We start from the raw sequence: 17,806 nt of genomic DNA on the forward strand, positions 1-17,806 counted from the left end.
GTGAAAAATAGCTGGTGATATTTTCTATTTTTCACTGAAAAAAAAAGATGTTTTTCACCTAAAGGGTTTTCAGATTGCCTGAACATCAGTTCTCATGCCCTTCAGATATTAGTCACAACCAAAATGACAAATTCTAATGGTCCTTTCTGAAGATACCTACGTTTCTACACTGTGTCTAAGAAGGATAATATTAGCTAAATGGAAGTTTAATAGTTAAATTTAAGTTACTGTTGATGACAACTTTCATTTTGGAACAGGCACATATTTGTATAGCACATTCATTAAGCTTTATATAAATTGGTTAAAAAGGAAAACTTAGTACAAGCAAAGAACTAAAAAGAACTGTGTAACAATTGCATACGATAACTGTTTCACAAGCAAACAGTATTTGCCTTTGAAGAGGCATGTTAAATATAATCCAAGGTACTCGAAAGATACTAAGTTTTCATTTTAAACGTGTAAAATCCTCCTCCTCCTCCAAATCTTCACCAAATTGATCTTGTATCTTTCTTTTCACCCTTTATCATTCACTGAAATAGGCCTGCAGCTCAGATGTCTCTGCACCGAAGTTTGTAACTCATGTATACCTGTTCACTGATCTGGCAGAAACACAGTGGCATTTCACAAGCTTTCTGTGCTGCTTATTTCATCATCTGGTGAGTGCGCACGTCTCCCTTAGCACAAGTCTCCCAACCGTATTTCTTGGACTTGGCATGATAAGCTCATCTTGAAGAGACCATCTCCACATTACCACTCGATAGTTTGCTGCAATGTATGCTAAAATAGGTTAAAAACTAGCTGGAATAATTTTACCCATTTTGGCACAGAAAAGTTGAGAACATTTGCTGATAGCAACTGTTTTACTTTTTGGACATAAAGATATTGCATGAGTTTTAGTAATTTCTTGAAGGCATCCAGTGAAAGCCTGTTTAACATGCAAGCTTTAGAAGGGGTCTGTTAATAAATTGTGCTTTCTGTGCCTAAGTTCTACTTCTTCCAGTTTTCTCTTTCCTTTAAAAACACCTGCAGTCTTACACCATAAAAAGGCATAGGCCAACATTTACACCATGTATCTTATGCAGGTCCATGTTCCAACTTACTGACAACCTGCTATAGCATTTCAAGACTGAAGGAAGAGCAGAAGGATGGCTGTGTCTTTGGCAGTGCTCATGGCCAGTTTGTACTAGCCGTATGAAGCAGTGAGGACAAGCAAAATAACATATGACACCTCACGCCACCTCGTCACAAGACGATCTGAGAAGCTTAGTTACCACATCACGTTCTTTGATTAGTTTGAAACAGATGTACTCACATACTCGTCCTCGTAGCCTTTTTCATTATTTACTCTGTGGCCGAGATTTTAGTAAGGCCTTGCCGTGATGGTGGGGGACACACAAAGGTCAGGGCCCTGGGGGCCTGGCCTCAGTGCCCCATCCAGAGTGGCTTGGACCACAAGAAAGGTCCAAGACAGAGAGATGCTCTACAAGTCAATGCTGCACCATACCTCTGCAGAGCGTTGCCTTCCTTGCAGTCACTCACCCAAACAGGCTGGTGTCCAGGCCCACTCCGGGCTGCTGAGCGTGCCAGCGCATCTCTAATGCCCTGCTTTTCTCCTTTGAGCAACACTTTCTAAACAGATATTGATTTGAGTATCGCTTTATTCACTTAATTCTCTGCAATCTCATTCCCTCCGTTGACACCTGAAAATTTCAGCTCATATGATGTTTGCAATCTCCACATTTAGAACAATTCATCTTGAAATCACTGTACATGCATTTTCCCAGAGTCAGAGGCTCATCAGCAACCAGCCTGCCAGGGAAAAAAAATGGCAATGCCCATCTTGGCATTGCTCACTGCATTTGTACTGTTTTACTGGGACTAGATCTGTCCTGATCTACTGAGATCCTCCCAAAGTGCTTTAGAAATTCAGCCTGAACTGACAGATCTCCAACTTTAAGGTGCTACCAGAGAATACTACCATTCAATGTAGGCGAAGGGGCAAAAGTATCATTTGCAGAGAGCAGACTGGGAAGTAATGGGTATAGTTCAGACAAACAGTGCATCTTCTCAACTTTCCCTTGGCAAGGGGGATACAAGCATTTTAGTACAGCTGCAGGGCGTGACTCAAGGAATATAATACCAGCAGGACTAAAACAACCATTAGGAAAAACAACAGTATTTCAGAATCAAAATATTTATGTTCTGAAGCAAAATGTTTTGAATTTCAGGTTTTTCCTTAAAACTTTACATTTTCGACAGGAGAAAAAAATCTGCTAATGAGCTAAAATTTTGGCCTAAATCTCAAAACTCAGTACCACTTATTTAGGAGCTCTTTAGTTTTGGATCATGTTCTGTTTATTGTCCTAAGAAAGCAAAGAAGATTTCTTGCACCTCAGAACTAACAGCAATGTACCTCTATTAATCAGGCAATTGGGGGGCAAGGCTGGAGATTAACGTAACACCATCTGTCCAGTCTTTCTCCTCACTCTTTGTCTAATAAGCTGATTCTTTTCTCTAATATACAAGAGCAGTCCACAAATATTGCCCCATAAGTAAGTAACTGCTAAAAACCTATAGCTGAAGAACTATTCTTGTAGAAAACAAGAAGTGTTCTTTCAAAAAGAGGGGGAGCACTGTCCTTAATCAGATCTGTAGATCTGTAACCCCTTAATATTTAGAGGTGAAAGGGGGAGAAGTAGGATTGTTTTTTAATATTCTCTTTATTTTAATGTCTTGGTCTTAATTGTGTATCTCTAATTTCCAAGCTGCTTCCTAAGCTTTCAGCTGGTCCAGTTTCCCTTTGCAATAGGAAAGGTTTGCTAGTACAGAAATACTCCACCTTAGAAACAGAGGCAACTAGTGCTGACACATCACCTGCCCAGCAGAGATGGCCAGCATTTTAAGATCACTTCAAAACCAGCGCTCTGATTTGAAAACTCCAATTACGGCTTTCAGAGACAGGTTGCAGCACCTTGGTATTTAAGAGCCTGTCTTATTAGAAATGTTGTTAATCCCATGTTGATAAAAACTCGTTTGGGAAATAAGTCATTTCAAAACAATGCTGAGATTAGATACAAGCACAACCGGAACCACAGGTTTAAATCAGCTGGATCTCTGTGGCATTTGCAGGGTAGCACTGGAAGTTTGCAGTGGAAGTCTCTCCTAGCAAGCCAGGCTGCAACATCCAGCTGGGGTACGCCATGGCTTCGGGGGAATTTACATCTGGATTAAATTTGGAATCCAAAATTTGCATGTGTGTACTGTGCAACAAGTTATGATACACCTATAACCAGATCCAACTATCAGGAAAAAAAAATAGCATTAGTGGTAGTTCTAAATTAGTTTCAAAGCAGTGTAGCCCACAGCCAGATTGTAAAACATTCTGCACTTCTCCTCTCTCAGTGAACCCTGGTTCATTCCAAGTAAATCACAGCACAGAATGTAAGTCCAGTCTAAATTAAAACACCATAGATGAATGATAGCCCAAGGGCTTGTGCAGTTAGCTGATTTTCCATAGAAATTCAAGCCCAGATTCATCCCATCCAACTTCAGACGTTTAACGGCGTTACCTAAGCTAGTTGCCTACTGGGTTTAGGCTTCCTCCATCGTGGATCAAAAGCAGCAGGCACTTCTAAAGGGCAGCTGGTCGCAAATGAATCTCGGGGGCTATATCTAAACTAGTAAATAAAATAAGGCACGGCCTGTTCCCTGGCTCTGAGGGCAAGTGATACAGTGGCTCTACCAGGGCAGAGTCGGTTGGCTGTATTACGGAAGAGACCTTGGCCTGTGGTCTTCCCCCAGCTGTGGCCACGGTTTACCTGGAAGAGTGCTACCCAACACAGGCAATGCTGTGCCAGGGACTGTGCTAGCAGCTAAACGGGATGGTAATGCCGATGCCCGGTGTGTGCCTCAGCCAGGTTTGGATTACTAGTGTAGGCATGGCCTGGAGTCTTCCTCTCTGCAGAAGGGCTATGGAAAGAAACAAGGGAAGCTGAACTCCTAATCTGGGCAATTTAAGTGCCTTAAGCTCAGGATATGTTGGCCCAAAGCTTTAAAGCATGATCCAAAAGCCCAACTGAATTAAGCAAAAAGACTCCTATTAATGATAATGCATATAAGGCAGGTATTACTTTAGTATTTCCACAAACTTGTGTAACTCTAGTAACCTTGACACCCTGCAAATCCATTAGTAATACTGTCTTCTGTTCTGTATCACTTAGGCGTTATGACTAAATCTGAGCTTGAACCATCAGACTGGAACACTTCAGCTGGAATCCTCCTGAGGCTTCACCCATTACATAGTTTCATCATTAAGTATGAAGTGAATAGTAGAAATGAAAGGATGTTTATTATAAAACAAGAGCGTTTGTTAGTACCAGCTTGGACATGTGACGTTACTTGGACATGTGACAAGTCTTTTTATACCAAGATTTTAGTGCTATGCATTGGAGTTGTCTGCAGCCTGCTGCACTGCAATTACACACGTTTCCTAATCATTTATATAATGGACATGATTCAAGTAGCCAAGGTTTCTTAATACCTGAAGACATTTCACTGCCAAACCAGAGATGCATCCAAAGTTCACACCAAATCTTAAGTACAGGTGATCATTTTATCTCCTCTCACCTTGTTCAAGCGTCTCAGACGTCTTTGTTTCTGGTCTGCGATATTATTTATGTGGCTGCACATTTCTGCCCTTTAGATTAGGGTATGTTAATCAACAAGAAGTTAGCAGCTAAAAATAGCTAATTTTCTCTCATCTAATAGTCAGTAATCAAGTCTTTGAGGTCTACATACAACCCCAAATTCTTGAACTAAAAGTTAAGGCAGCCTTTCCCCAGGGAAAAGCTAACTTCATTTATAAAACATATTTGATTTCCTTTTTCTAATCTCTCTATAGCCTTTTTACACTGCTGCGTGCTTTAATTTTGCTTTCAGTCAGAAGTTTAAAAACTTTAGCTTCTAATAACTGGAAAAAATGGTTATTTAAAGATAACTGCAACTTGCTTAACATGCCAGACTATCATATGCTCGCTGCTTTGAAGCTGCAAATTAATGACGAGCAGGAACAGTGACTATCTTTCAGAGGAAACTGACCTCTTTCTAATGGCTCATCGCTAATGTCATCTGTCTGCTGCATCTCATTATGTGAATTTCACGGAGTAAGAAAGTATCTTAAGGCTGTGCACAAATAAAAAGGACCTTCTAGTATTGAGCACTTTGAAAATTTTTGATCTCTCAAAATACCTTCCTTAGATACTGGTTTCCCCTTTTGTGCATGGCACGCTGCTTATGTCATCTATTCTCTGTGACTAATTATGTTAATTTTGTGCCATAAAAGTAACTGAAGGCTGTTAAGGAATAAAAGCTTTTGAGTGGCCTTATTTCATAAACACCCCTTTTGAACAAGGCGCATTTAGTCATATTTGCAGTAACAGAAAGAGTCTTGTGCTAAAAATACAACAAAGGCTCTTGAATATGGCCATTTATTCCTACTTTATTAGGTAATTTATGAAAAGTATGAAGGGAAGCCTTTTTGTTACTATAATTTGCATAAAGCTGGTGCCCCATTAATGAGATAACTTCCTGCCTTTTGTGTACCACCAGCTGGAAATAGAAATATAGGAACTTTTCTGTCTCCCAATTACTTAACCTGCTGAGTTCAGAGTTGGAGAGTAAACAGGATTCATATCAGTCATTTCTGCTGCTCTATCTAAAATATTTGTATTTAATTAAGGAGCCAGTGAAAGTGAAACATTAAAAATACGCTAAATGTCCATCAGCTACACAGGACCAAATCTTTAGACCTGTATTTTAATTTGGCACCTGTCCTTTTGTGCTGTCAGTCACGATTAGTTGTGCTACGGACTATATCCATCACAAATTGAGGCAGACAATCTAAACCTGACATTTTGAAGGTATCTGGGTGCCAAAGGGTACAGATGAGGTCTAGGTGTGATTTTCAAAAATCACTCAGAAACATGATTGGCATTCAGTGCCCAGACACACTGAAAATCCCACTAAGTGCTTATCTGGTCCCTAATACTTTAGCAATTCTGATCTGGATAGAAAATTCACGTCCGCAGAAAGGAACAACTGCTTACCAATCAGATTAAGTTTTCCTCATCTGTAGCACTCATCCGCATGCCAAAAGTTCAATCTACCTTCAGACTGGCACATATAGTACAATGGCACACACTACTCTGTTTAAAAACAGAGGCAGTTATGTATTGCTTTGGTTTCAAACATTTTTCTGCTTTATTAGCAGCATTTTCACTGCTGAAAGAAAAGTATTGTTTATCAGCTGTGGCACTGGAGAATCATTTATACACAAGGTGATGACTTAGCCATAAAATCAACGGACCAGCTCTCTGTTTAGATATTTTTACACTGTTTACTATCTCCATATTTATTTCAAGTGACTTAATAATAATTAGAATAACGACAACTCTGTGACAGTGTAGTGAAACATATGTAGGTTACAAGAAACCTATGTATATAATAAGACTTTAAATTTCAGCTATTCAGAGTTTGTGTAGTTTGCGGTCAGTTTGTTGAAGCATTAAAGATTGCTCAGTGGTCAGATTGCTTGATTAGCTGTACCTGCCTAATTTGTTAAATTTGAATAAAAGCCATCCTTTGCTGGGGAATAGAGCATGTGTCAGGTTTGTACTCACCGCACCCTGCTGCCGCTTCTTGGAACAGTTATACTTTGGGGGTTCCCTGCTCTTCCATTGTAGAAAAGCTGCTATCATCATTATCCAACTCTAAGGGAAGGAAAGGCAATCCAAATCACCTTTCAGATGATACAGCCGATTTACTCCCAGGGTTAGAGAGCCCTTTCGCACTACCCTATATATCCAAACATATCACTGCAAACACACGTGTCACCTCATCTAGTTAAAATATGGATATATTTAGAATAGCTGCAATATAGTTGCCACTGGCATTTTAACTATGAGCTAAACCACGACTGCTGACAGGCTAAAGGTTGTCAAGGTCCTAATTACTTTAAAAATGCTAAGATGCATCTCCTCTTGCTTCAGGCACAGAGCTGAGGAGTGAAGTTGCCGTAGGTTCCTTTTGTAGTCAGTGGAGACATGCAGACACCTCTAGTTTGGGATTCACAACTTAGATGGGCAAACTGCATTCCCAATTTAGATGTCTCAAGCATAGAGCTAGGACGTATGAGTTGAGACTCAGATGTATTTTTAGCCCAGCTGCTACTTAAAATAATATGGTCCAAATTGTATCAGAGGGCTATCAGATCCCGAATTTCAGTCTTGAACTAGTAGACAATCGCCACATCTCCTGCACGTTGCGCCACAAGTGCTGTATTTCTACCTGTGGTAACCAACAAAGATTACATTTTTTCCCAATGTGCTCACACCTTTCTTCCATATTTTGGCACTGAATATTTTGTGCAATACATTTTGGTGCTAGAACAGGCTACTTTACTAAAAGATTGCACAAAAAAGTGTTTCGAGGATATGATAAAGAGTTGGGAGCAGAGGAACAGAATTAACTTCCAGCATATGGTCTTTTCTGGACCAAAATGCTCATGGTGTGGCAACTTAAGTAGCAGGAAGAGCATTTAGAGGAGTCACTTGTGTTGCTTCTCTCTTGTGCATGTGAATTATTCACAAGGCGAAGAGCCACTGCTCTGTCACAGAGGAACCTATGGCACTGAGCCTGACATGTAAGAAGAAGGTCCTCCATGCAGACTGCCTACTATAATAGCAGGATACAGCAGCTTTCTAAATATTCGTGCCATCGAGAAGAAATGCCTGTTTCTCAACCACCTGCATACAATTATTGTTATTGTGGGGTTACTGAAACACTTAGGAAACACTGACCTTCCGCTCTTTCCTGCTTGAGAAACAGAAATGGAGGCAGGAGCACCTCATGTGCTACGCTGGAACAAAGTTATATTCCAGACTGACCACTAGAGAAGGTCACATGAAACACATCATCACTCTTGACATTCATTAAATAAATCTCATTAACTCACAGCTGTGTCCTTCCCCCGCCCCTCCCAAAAGACTTTTCTCTACTATTCTTTTTCCCAGGTATATAGTCTTTTTAAATTTCCTTGCAAGGAAACTTCCCTTTCATTTTTCTGCTTGGGTCTGTCTTCCTAGACCTATTCTGATGAGCCCCCTGTGTTTTGCTAAGGGACACACTATAGCCAGGTCCGCACCCACCCACCTGACAGAAGGCTCTGCACTGTCTCTCCTGCAGGACCTGGGAGCACTGGGAGAGGTCCCTCAAGTCCTTCCTCCTGGGACTGCCTCTGAAGGTGAGCCAGAAGCCAGAGGTAGCAGCACTGGACAGAGATAAATTTGAGCAGCCTGTAGCTTGGGACCAAACTGCTCAGAGCTGGGCTGCAAAGCAGATGCTGTGGCAGGCAGATCCAAACAATCCAAGTAAGACAGAGCAGAGGGCCAAAGTGTGACTGGGAAATCTCCAGGTCACTGCACAAATGCCTTTGATGTCAGAGCTTTTGTTGACATTTTAAAACCTTTTTATGTGCCATTTTTACCTCTGGAAGCCCTCAAGTTAGACTCCTTCACTGTTCGTGTGGAGGGCTGCCTAGAGGGTAGGCAGAGCAGACAGCCAGCTATATGGGTGGCCGGATATGTGTTGCTCTGCTCCTCGGTCCTGCTAACAGCGTTACCCAGTTGGAAAGAGGAAGGGCAGGAGAGGTGCTGGCAGGGGCACACAGCTGCTTTCCCTCCTCTTCCTCCCCACCGGTGGGATGGGAGGGACTGGCGTGGAGCCAGCGGTCTTCTCCTTCACTGCCAGCCCTCCCCTGCAGCTGCCGATGCTCTCGGCACTGGCAGGTTACAAAGCTAAGACAAGCACCAAGTTTTGCACATGCCAGGTCCAGGCCAGTGACAACCTTCCTGGAGCTTTCCCCAGGTACATTGGAATAAAAGGTCAGCTACTGTGAGGGAACGAGAAAGAAATGCATCTCTATCTATAGAAACGAAGAAACATGCCTAGAAAGACTTCGGTGGTTCAACGTTTTAGATTCAGTGGATTATGAGTCTATATAAAACTTGAAATAAAAGAAGCCCATTGACCTATTTAATGGGACTAGTCATTAGAGCCACGAAAGCTAAGGAAAAAACAGCCTAATGAGGAATTAGAAAAAAGAAAAAAAAACCACCCTCTCTGTGCCCACTAGCCCAGGGCTAGCTTAATTAAAGTCAATGTAGAAATCTACAAGAATAAAGAAATAAACAGTTAAATGTGTTATTTTTATCCCCATATTCCTGGATTTTTATTCTCTGTGATTGGTTTCGTTCTCGAATAAACTGACAGGCTCTTGTTTGCTTTCTATTCTCTGCCTAATTTGGATAAATATAAACTTTCCTAGGCAAACCCAGAAAATAAGTTGTTACACTGAGTATGAAGCTCTGATGAACATTGTTTTGTGATTCTGTTAATTATGAATATTTATAGCATGTGGTTTAAGAGGGCAGTACTAATTGGACAACAGTTTCTGGACTCTCTACTCAAAGCACTTAAATGATAAATCGCTCACAAAAGACAGATAGCATAAATAAAACGATAGAACGCCTTCGCCTCTTCCTTCCTTCCTTTTGATTTACAAAGCAGCTCCAATGAACTGTCTACAGCACGAAATCTAACATTACTATAAAGTTAGTACATTGTTATGTCTGTTTACAATGATTTGGGAGACTAGAGGGGAAAAGTTTGAATCAACAAATATTTTCTACATTCCTACTGGTAACTCCAAGGCCTGTTTTCAGGGGTTTTTCCCCCCCCTTGTCTGTTACAAGTTATGATGTGTGGATGAAGGCTTTTTCCCATGCAGTAATGACTGTATACTGAGATTTCAAGGGGCTGTTCATGACAATCCCATTTTCTGTGTAATTTCATGGTTGTCTTCTTGAATGAAGATATTGGCTGCTCTGAAGCAGGAGGTCAGATGCTCCTGCTCCCTTTCAGTATTGTTCCGGAGTATGTTTCCTTTCAGCTGATGAAAAGTAATTCATCATTTACACCCTTGAATTCTGCCAGCATTTTTTGAACAACTTTTCTTTCCCCGTGGTACCTTGGGCCCATGAAAGAGATAAATAGGTTCAATACAGCACTAGGCCCCGGATCCTGGGAGCAGGTTCGGCCTCCGAGGCCCTAAGCTGCCCCTTTCTCATGATAGAGTTTGTCACCTTTCTACCTCTGGAAGTCAAATCCTGTCGACTCAGCCATCTTTCAGGCTCTCTGAAGTGGCTTTGGCACCCACTGGGGCATGTGAGCTTAAAATTGATTTTTTTTAAGATCTGTCAAGTTCCCTTAAGGGAGAGGGTTGACAGCCAGCAGGCCCCAACCTATCACAAAGCACTCAATGTGTAAAAGACACCTAAGGAACTTCCTCTGCGAGGGCAAAGGGCCTCCGACTTGTGACACATCGAGAGGGTGTCGTTGCTAAGAAACTGGCCTTGGGCACTAGAAATCTTCCTGCAAGCCTGCTCCTTTTGGAAGCCTTTGAGGCCGGCTTTTTTTTAAGAAGCAACGACGTTAAATAAAATCGCTGCCGTCCGCGTCGCTAGCGTGCTTGTCGTCGCGAGCGGGGCTCTACTCGGGCAGGACCGGGCACCTGCCCCGCGCGCCCACCTAATCGCCCGCCCTTGGACAGCGTTCGCACCCGCGGCGTCCGCCCCGCTTCCCAAATAATTCCTTGCAGCACCCCTTAAACCCTAAACATTAGGTGGGCAGGTATGCACTGCTAGGGACAACTGCAATACAGAGAATAAAGGGAAGATTTTCTGCTGTTGGAGCCGAAGGTACCAAAAAGGGTGTAGGGGGGGAGTATATTTTAAATAGATATTCAGTTCTTTAAACAGTGACTGTTGCAGCAAAAGGCATCTAAAAGTAGGGCTGCTAATTTGTGCAAATGAAAAAACCCCTTTGCAGCCTGAGGCTTCACCTCCTCAACATTTGGTTCGTGGAGCTCGCCTTAGCCTTAGGCAGCGTGGGCAGGAGCAGAGCCTGCACGCGGCTCCGACGGCTCGAGCTCCGGTGCTGCGCACGTCTCCCTCTGTGAGCCCTTCAGGATCCGACCAGGTAACCGAAATTAATTCTGAAGAAGAAAAACTGTCAGCAGATTAGAGCACTGGAAAGCAAAGAAAGGGCTTGGTACAGAAACGCCTCTGAAAGGGATTCAGTCTGAAGCAGTAATTCCACGGCAATAATTACGAGCTCTCCTAAGGCGTACGTTTAAGCATTCCCGGGACACAAGGATTTAGTAATATGCCCTCTTATTTATTTTTTGGTAACTCTCTCTTGTCTGCAATTGTCCTTTAGAAGAGCAAATAATCTTTCCACTCAATCAAATGTGTGTCAACTTTTTGCTCTGCGTATACTGCTGTTGGGGGCTAAAATATGGAAAATTCCCTGGGTTGGCTTTTTTAAATACAGTACCACTCCCTCCTCCCTTTGCCGCAAGTGTTTGTTTTTTAACAAAAATATCCTGTGCATCAACATTATCAATATAAGCTCACGGTGGGCAAAAGGATTGGTTAATTTGCTGCTGTAGAGACAGCAGGGGGAGCAAAAATCACTGCATCATGGGGGAATTCACAATAATACTGACTATTAAAAAAACACTTCTGAAAAGAAATAGACATTCTGAAGAAAACAATTCTTGTATGCATTTATTGTTGCCCGCCAGGCTAAAGCTGTAGGTTAGCCCAAACTTTGCTATGAAAACCATTAGCAGAGGCAAACAACAGCTAAGAGAAATTACAAGTATACAACAAAAAGTAATCAGAGAGCTGAACTCTCTTTAATTCATGGTGAGAATGCTGAAAACCCACTTGAAGCAAAAAGGGACAATGAAGATTTGCAGCATGTAATAAGTAACATGTCTATCTCCCTTTTTTTCACTGTATGCATTTCAACTGCAGGGAGAAGGTTATCGTCACACACACACTCGCACGTGCTTCCATCACCTGTGCCTGAACGCAGGCACATCCGAGTCCCCCTACCCCCCCCGCTCAGGTTGGGTGACTCAAGACAACAGTATGGGGAGACGATAGGGCTATGTGCAGGCCTTTAAAATTGCTCATTTTGTGATGCATGGGAGAGAAACGTAGCCCTTCCCAGGTCAGGAGGCACCGCTGAAGCGACAGGTTGTGGTGCTTTGCTTCTAACAGGTTGGTTAGTTAGCGGGGGCCCCGTTGGTGGCACAGCCCTGGCCAGAATAAAGTCTTGCTGGTCCATGAGGTGTCCCAGGGTCCAACATCCCGTGCTCAGCTGTTTACCAGCTTAACTATGTGTTTGCCTAGCTATGCCTGATACATCAGCGTGTGCACAACATTGGAAAGAGACAGGTGCTTTGCTCCAGAAGTACTTGAGATTATCCCCCGTTGCTGCACGCTCCCTTCTGCTCACTTCTCCCCAAGGAGTTCTGTGCTAGCCTGACGGGGTTTATGGGAATGTTATCAATAGCTCTGGCTTTCTTTAAAGTTTGACTGATTCTTTGCAAACGGGTTCCTTTCTTACATCTGGTGCTACCAACCAGGTCACAGTAACTGATTATGAAATGGAGAGATTGTCGTATCTGTCATGTTCGTTAGTTCTTCAGGTGAGAAGGCACGTGTTGCAATATAAAGCAAAATACTCCTCCTTTGTTCAGTAACTCTCCATCTGCCCATCCGTCCATCCATCTGCCTCTGAGTATTCACACACAAAAATAAAACCTGCTAAACAAATCCGTTATTTCTTTGTCCACACTATCACGATTTGTGGATCTGTTCTTCCTTTCAATTTTCTGGAATATATTCACAGAACGTTATTGTTATCTCAAGTATTTTTTCTGCAGTTAGCATTCACCATTTCCTTTTTGATTTTCTAATTAGCCTTTCAGTTTGCTTCTGCTTATTTTATATAGCCTTCCAGCTTCCACCTTACCAGATTTTGTATATTTTTTTAAACACCTTGTGCTTATTGCTTATCTTACTCTTTACTATACAACCCTACTTAGCCACACTGGGCATTGTTACCTTTATCCTTCTTTAGACTTAAACCAGGATGAATTTCAAATGTCCTCCAACTGTTTCTGAAATATATTCCAATTTTCTTCAGTAGATTTACCATACATTATAATAAAATCCTGATAAAAATTCCTTAGCACACTTTACATTCCCTCAAAGTGAGCCAGCATAAGGCTTGCATTGCTTTTTACTCCTCAACAAATATTCTAAATCAAATGATGTTGAGATCACTGGATCTTTCTTACCTCTCCAGTTCAACACCCTTTATTACCCTTGGCTCAAATCCTTGAATTAATGCAAATAGTTTCTGAAAGACAACTCAATAAAGTGCATAAGGAACTAGAAGCAATTTTATGTTAGCTTTAGAAATATGAGTATTCCCTCCTTAGTTTTAACATACTTATTGCAGTCAATAACAAAGTAATTAAAAGCTATCATTACCAAAGTTCTGGCTCTCTTGAAGGCATCTTTCATCTGTAAGCAAAGGCCGAAAAGTTCAAAGAATCATTCAAAAAACCACCTGACTACCTTTTCTGTGCTTAACTTTTATCAGAATTGACGTTGCTATGTCAGCCAAAATACTTAGAGCATTTCTCTCTGAAGGCGCTCATCTCCTAGGAATACTGATACGGCTCCTCCTCCCTTTCCCCTTTCTCTCCAGAAGCCCTAGACTAGTATCTCAAAACCTCAGTCAATTTCTTGCTTCAACCATATCTATGTTATTCCAATAATATCATGCTTATCCTCGATACTCATAGTTATCATTGATAAGTCTTTGATGTAATAAATCCTTGATATAGTATCATACTTATCCTTGCTATAAGATATAATCAAAAATGAAAGCAGAAACTTAAGATACAGAGTAAAATATATTACTTGCCAATTTTCCACAGTAACTTTTCATCATTACTCCAAAATTACTTTTTAATGCAAAGAGTAGTTCCAATCACATAGAGGCCCACATGATTCAGATACTATCATAATCACAATTAGATTACATTACTGCAATCAGGAATGGAGATCATTAAGAGAAAGAATATAAATTGCTTTAGTTTTACAAGTACTGAGCTAGCAAAATTATAATTAATCTCCATTTATAATCTTTTCTTTCATAGAACTGCAAAGCATGCTACTTTTTTTAGGCCATCAATACAAATTAGAACTAAGTAATAAAGCCCTAACTACTACACTGTGCAGTTCTCAATCGCAGAAACTTCCACATTACATACAGAAGGCTTTTCATGCAAACAGTGCCCTCAGCATAGATATGTTTTCGGTGCAATAAGTCCAGCCATTTCTATAGTAACTTTGTTGTGTAAAACACAAAATGCAATCAAAACTGTCTATTCCTCTTCTCAACAATGGATATGAATTCTGTTTCTAAAGTTAGATGATAAGTCTTCTGAGAGATGAGACAATAATGACTTAGCAGCAGAGGCAAAAAAGCGCTGATAACCAGATTTCACAAGTTTTCAGAATTTCCCCTAAAAAACAAATATGCAGTACTGTCAGGAGTGGCATGATGGCAGACGAGGCCTCGACCAACTCCAGTACATATTGCCATACAGAATATACACAGCTCTGATCAAATTTTTTAATGTTGTCATGTATGCTTGTTCCTCATTTTAATTTTCTCCATTTGGAGAAAATGGAATAGTAAAATCAGTGACAGCCTTCCCCACATATTAAGTATTCTTCTAAACCCAAACCATACCTTCCCTGACAGATGAGAAAGAAATTATATGGTAGAAAAAGGGAAAAAGAAGTATGGCCCCTCTTTAAATACATAGAGTGACGTTATCTTCTCGGTTACGCTGGAAGAGAACAAAGCAACCAAACCGGAAGTGCTTGCTGGGGATTCGCTGCTCTCAAGCATCCATGAGCACCACCGGGCACAATCTGCTTAATGCTCCGCACTCTGCCAAAGAGCAGAATTTTAAATCCAAGTGAAACAAAACAGCAAGACTGCAATGAATCCCCTCAGTTAAATCCTCTCTCTTGCAATTCCCTCCATGACGGCATCACCTTACCTCCGGGAGAAGCCTCATAACAAAGCGCTTCGACACAAACCTGAAACGGAAGAGACACTTCTCCAACTGGAAACTTTTTGACTACATAGGCAGAAACTGGGCGTTTCACGTACTTTAAACTATGTCTTCATAGCAGCAGCCTATTCGAATCGAATTTGAACCCAGCAGTACCTTAAATGAGTACATCCTATAGCCAGTACCAAATGTTTTATTGAATATATCCTATCCACTCCATTGCCTCCTTAGACAACGGTGCACTTACTTAGCTTGAAGTGTTTTCATTCAACTCCCTTAGCTTCTGGAGCTGGCTCTACTTACTGTTACAGAGCATCACCAGGAAGGGTTGAATATAGCCCGTCCTCACTTCTCTTGTGGTTTCTTTCAAAGTTTTAATACAACTATCAGAATCGTTTTCTTTTTCTGATAATATAAAAATACCTTTTCAGGCTTCCTTACCATGTTCTGCAGTTTTCCACGGCAGGAAGCAGTGCACATACTGTCTCATTTATAGAATAATTTTCTGCCATATAGGTAACTAGAAGCTATGCCATATGATGCAGCCATACTACTGGGAATAACGCGCCTTTAGCTCTGCTAGCAGCACAGGGAGATACATGATGTAGTCCCTTATAGCTGACTTTGACTAGATCAGCTTCTTAGAGTTAACTTTTTTTGCCTCCACAAAGCAATGCTGAAGTTCAGTGGTGCTTTCAGGCTTAAGTGTGTCTGAACAAAGGAAATTTTGGATGACAGTCTTGGATGTAGGCCTTTAAAATCTTTGTACACTCTGTTTCAGATATGCAAATACTCTTTTGGATATGGCTCTTGATCAAGTTTTCATGAACATCCACATTCCTATGCTGAAAAGCGTGTGAAATCAGTCATCTACCAGACCCAAGCAGAAATTGCTTGATTTCAGTTTCCTTGTCTGCCTTTTCTATATGCCTGAAATTGTCTTTATCATCTTTGTCTATGCACTATTTATATTAAAATGTTTTTCTTATCTCCTGTAACCAATTCAGTTTGGGTCAACATTAAAACCATTCCACTCACTTCAAAGAGATCCACAAGAATGCAAGAGAAATCTAAGGGAAAAATTATGAGCATTAGGTAGTATCCAGCAACCAGTATAAAACCAACATAATTGCTGACATTTTTAGTTAAAAAATTAAGAATATGCAACAGTGTATGTAGCATAATCAAATGAACAAACAATACTTAACCTGCTAAAATGTTATAGATGTGGAACTGACAAAACTGTTGATGAACATTAAAAATGTAATTCAGATACTTATGCTAAAATGGATTAGGGGGTTACATATGTCAGGGGGTTTTTTGCTTTTCATTTGTGGATTTTTTTTTTTTACGTCTGCCAGCACAAGAACACAATCTTAGTGATATGTCAGAGATAAAGTTGAAACACCAGAATGCCCATGGCAAATTCAGGGAACAAAGACTTACTCATACAGAATAAGAATGAGCATTTATGTATAGCATACTGTTAACTCAAGGTGTTTTTGAAAAGCACAAGTACTGAACATCAGCAGCATACACATATACGTGTATTTTTATACATTTATAACTTTACTGCCCACTGTGATAGAATAGGAACTTTTGAGCTACTACAGTGATGGACGTGTTGTTGGAGACTAACTAAAGAGAATAATGTGCCAGAGGTCTCCTATTCGTAACAAGGAGCAAAAGCCAGTGATATAAAGAGTATGAATTTTTTCTTTAACGTTAAGAGAGAAAGAGCTTTCTAACTGCAGCCCTGACCAACATACACAGATGAAACAAGCAGGCAAATAGCTTTCAGGTATGATGCCACAGTGAAGTTTCCTTTCCCAAGGAAATCATAAAAGAAACGGGTATAAAATCCGTGTGGTCCTTGCGAGTATTTGCACTATTTTCTTTCTACACGCTGTGAAAAGTGAAAACAGTTTGGAGTTTTCTGTTTGTTTTTGTGTGTGTGTTTTTAAGATGGGTCCAATTACTGTGTGATCTGGTGCAGCACAGTCCAGCAGCGAGGAAGCAGCAGCACAGAAGCTCTGCGAGGAAGGCACAGAGAAAACCAGACCTCTCGGGCACCTTGCTAAAGAGAAGGGAAAAACAATACAGTGATTACACAGAAAATGTTTCAGTGAGTAGTATGTATAGCATTAGCTACACTAATCCCCTCCCTAAGTCGGACTTGTCTTTTGATGGACAAATTATCCAGCTTAGTGAGGTATCTGGGATGGTGATACAGTCTCAGCTGTTCAGTTCCCTCGGTTTTCACAGACCTTCTCTGAGCTCTTTAAAGCGCTCTGTGCCCTCCCCTTTGCCGAGCACCGCAGACAGGATGGAGGTCTAGCAATCTTCACTGCCCACCTTTGGGGGGGAAGAAAGCCCTTTTCCAGTGCTGATAAAGAAAAAATTGAACCATTTCCTCAAAAAAAAGGGGAGGTGTAAATGGGCATGATCCATGAATAAATGTATTCCAGGTATCGACACTAAAAATCTACTGGGTATTCCCATTCCCACAGTGGTGTGTATGGAAAAAAAAAAAAAAAACCTCTACCCTGCATCAAAAGCCAACACAGTAAGGCTGTTCTTGATGTTGTAGGACCGAGATAAGTGATTAAGTAGCATATCTTTATTTTCCAGTTCTTGAAGTGTATGCTATACCAGTTATCACACTGAACTTCTCAACTTCAAAGTGTTTCATTAACATTAATATGTAAACCATTAGGCAAACCACACCACTATGGT

The 17,806-nt window shown here is 41.0% G+C and overlaps 1 long non-coding RNA gene across 5 annotated transcripts in view; it reads right to left on the bottom strand.

Moving 5' to 3' along the window:
- The window catches only part of LOC104145694 (uncharacterized), a 132,132-nt gene that overhangs the window by 15,991 nt on the left and 98,335 nt on the right, over positions 1-17,806 (bottom strand). For 4 of the 5 annotated variants that reach the window (XR_694396.2, XR_694394.2, XR_694397.2 and 1 more), the window contains exon 1: positions 588-1,434. The exons of the other annotated variant lie outside the window; for it this stretch is intronic. This is a non-coding gene — a long non-coding RNA (uncharacterized lncRNA). Of the gene's footprint in view, positions 1-587; positions 1,435-17,806 lie in introns of those variants that run through there. 5 annotated transcript variants of the gene reach the window in all.

Source organism: Struthio camelus, chromosome 6 (genome assembly GCF_040807025.1).
Source record: "Struthio camelus isolate bStrCam1 chromosome 6, bStrCam1.hap1, whole genome shotgun sequence".
Classification (NCBI taxonomy): Eukaryota; Metazoa; Chordata; class Aves; order Struthioniformes; family Struthionidae; genus Struthio; species Struthio camelus.